Source organism: Heterocephalus glaber, unplaced genomic scaffold (assembly GCF_053883595.1).
Source record: "Heterocephalus glaber isolate CG9 unplaced genomic scaffold, H.glaber_assembly_v1.0 deba00001428, whole genome shotgun sequence".
NCBI classification, from domain to species: Eukaryota; Metazoa; Chordata; class Mammalia; order Rodentia; family Bathyergidae; genus Heterocephalus; species Heterocephalus glaber.
Window position 1 is genome coordinate 22,304,512 of NW_028258293.1, and position 3,296 is coordinate 22,307,807.

The window sequence follows — 3,296 nt, forward strand, 5'->3', positions numbered from 1 at the left end:
AGCTATCAGGAAATTGAAAGTCTAGCCTATTATCTTCCCTTTTAAAGTGTATTCAACTTCTCTGTAACCATTATTTATTTTTATTTAAAGAATAGTTCCTAAAAGATAGAACTGAATTACACCTCTCCAGGATTCATATACTGATTTCATTATTTCCTGTGCAATCTTAGATAAGTTACTTAATATTTTCTACTTGTTTCTTTATCAATAAATGAGAAATAATAAAAGTACTTATTATTGTTGAGAAATTAAAATAGAACTATGTGTATAAAATGTTTAATTCTGTGCTCATAATTTAGTAACTACTTAATAAATATTACCTGTTATATGAACTGTTACTCACTTCTTCATAATACAATCTTATATGTATAACTTTTGATCCTTTTTGTCATACATACAATGTCTTTTATTCTCATGTTTCACATTTTTAAATGTTTAGATTAATTCTTATTTTGGTACATTTTATAGTATGTATAAAGATATACATTACAAATTGAGCTTGGGGGCTCATTACAAATTGAGGACACCTATAATCCCCACACTCTGGAAGGCTGAAAAAAGGGATCATAAGTTTGAGCTCTTTGTAGGCAATTTAGGAACTTACCAAGACACTGTCTCAAAAAATAGCAATTAAAAAGTGACTGGTGATGTAGCTTAGTGTGAAAAGGTTTAGATTTCAATCTGAAGAAAAGGGTACATCATTTTAAGGAAGTTTCTGCTAAAAGCAATTTTTAAAATATAGAAGTTCTGGGCTGGGGATTTAGCTCAGTGGTTTCACCGCTTGCTGCACAAGCGCAAGGACCTGAGTTTAATCCCTGGTACCAAAAAACCAAAACAAAACAAATAAAATATAGAAGTTCTCAGGCTGGGGATTTAGCTCAGGGATTCCTCTGCCTGCCTCACAAGTGCAAGCTCCTGAGTTTGATCCCTGGTACAAAAATATATATATATATATTTATATTATATATATAATATATTATATATAAGCTATATATATGTAATATATATAAGTTCTCATTACACTTGTATAAGTTTTGGGGCACTAAGGCATAAAATGCAATTATTTGTTTGAATTTTGCTTGATTAATATATTTGTTTACAATTATCTCCATTAATGTGTTAATGAAAATGAAACCATCATATTTGCAAACTCCTTCATGTAATATTTGCATCACAAGTTTGTTTTGGCAGCAGCTACATTGTCTCACGGATTCACTGATGGATGGGAACCACACTACAGTGACAGAGTTCATTTTGTTGGGCTTGACAGATGATCCTGTCCTTCGAGTCATTCTCTTCCTGATCATTCTGTGCATCTACCTGGTGACTATATTTGGTAATCTCAGCACAGTCATTCTCATCAGAGTCTCCTCTCAGCTCCACCATCCCATGTACCTTTTTCTGAGCCATTTGGCTTTTGCTGACATAGGCTATTCATCATCTGTCACACCTAATATGCTTGTAAACTTCCTGGTGGAGACAAACACAATCTCCTACCTTGGATGTGCCATTCAGCTTGGTTTTGTTGTTTTCTTTGGTTCAACTGAGTGCTTCCTTCTGGCTGCCATGGCATATGATCGCTTTATGGCAATCTGTAACCCACTGCTTTACTCAACCAAAATGTCCACACAAGTCTGTGTCCAGTTACTTCTAGTTGCTTACATAGGTGGTTTTCTTAATTCTTGCTCTTTCATTCTTTGCTTCTATTCTTTACTCTTCCGTGGACCAAATGCAGTCAATCATTTTCTCTGTGATTTTACTCCTTTAGTAGAGCTCTCCTGTTCTGATGTCAGTGTTCCTGCAGTTGTTCCCTCATTTTCTTCTGGCTCTATCATCATGGTCACAGTGTTTGTCATAGCTGTTTCCTACATCTACATCCTCATCACCATCCTGAAGATGCGCTCCACTGAGGGACGTCACAAAGCCTTCTCCACCTGCACCTCCCACCTCACTGCAGTCACTCTGTTCTATGGGACCATTACCTTCATTTATGTGATGCCCAAGTCCAGCTACTCCACTGACCAGAACAAGGTGGTGTCTGTGTTCTACATGGTGGTGATCCCTATGCTGAACCCCCTCATCTACAGTCTCAGGAACAAGGAAATTAAAGAGGCTTTGAAAAGAGAGCTTGGTAGGAAAATATTTTCTTCCTGACATTTGTTATTTTGTAGGACTTAATACAGTAATAATATCCCAAAGATATAATAATAAAAAGAAAACTGAGTGTGTATGGTTGAAATATATGTATTGATTATTGTGGGGGACTGCCCTATTGATTATGCTCAAAGCAGGCTGTGAGCAGTACGGGCTGTAAAGGGTCAACCCCACAATAGACTTGTTTTGAGAAGCGAGTCTGGCTGAAGCCTATGTTCTAAGGCCAGAGTGACTCTTACCAAAATTCCATTCCCAGAATTAAAACCTTCTTTACTAAAAAAACAAAGTTAATTATTAACCACAACCTATATTTTGTCTATTCTGTTCCTAATTCAAGAATGCTTTGTCTTTTCCTTTATAAGCCTTGCCTGCATCATAATGTGTCCATAGCAATTACACATCCTCTCATGTAGCCACTTTACCTCAATCTAACTATGATGTCACCAATAAATATCAACAGCTCTGGGTGTTCAGGGTCTTTGCTTGTTCAGCCTTGCTTGCATGAGCACTGGTCATCCTGGCTCCCCATTTCTCTGTCTCTTTAATTCTGTCTTTAATTTTTTCATTTAACCTTGTGTCGTAACACTGAGCAGGAGTTTGGAACCCACCTTGAGGGTCTCTGAGAGTTTATGATTGCCAATGTGGATTATTTTAGTAATTGTAGAAGGTATATTTTCAAAAAAAGTTGTAAATCAAAGTCTCATAATAAGTTAAATTTAATAAAAGTAATTTATAATTAAGAAAAATTGTTTCACATAAATAATTTGAAATTTCTTTTAAATTATATTTAGATTTCTTAAAAAACTTCTTAAGGTTATTATACTTCCAAATCTTTATGATAATGTCCATTTTCAATAGAAGCTTGTCTTGAAATGTGCAAAATAATTGTAGTTATTGACTGTTGTGGTTTGTGTCTAGTTGTCCCCTGAAACCCCATGTAGTCATAGGTGGGGGTTTTTCAGAGGTGGCTGGATCTAGAGTGTGTGATGCTGGGATTGATTCATGGTGCAATGTTAGGCTCAAGGGAAGTAGGTTTAAGGTGAGTACTACCCACCCTAAGTATTCTGGATAACATAAAAGGGGCAGAAAGACACTTAAGGTCCTTTGTTGATTTTTGGGTGCCACGAACTGTCTCTGTGATG

The 3,296-nt window shown here is 36.0% G+C and overlaps 1 pseudogene; it reads left to right on the forward strand.

Moving 5' to 3' along the window:
* Window positions 1-1,218: 1,218 nt before the first annotated feature.
* Window positions 1,219-2,178, forward strand: LOC147828014 (olfactory receptor 5P6-like; annotated as a pseudogene).
* Window positions 2,179-3,296: the final 1,118 nt, after the last annotated feature.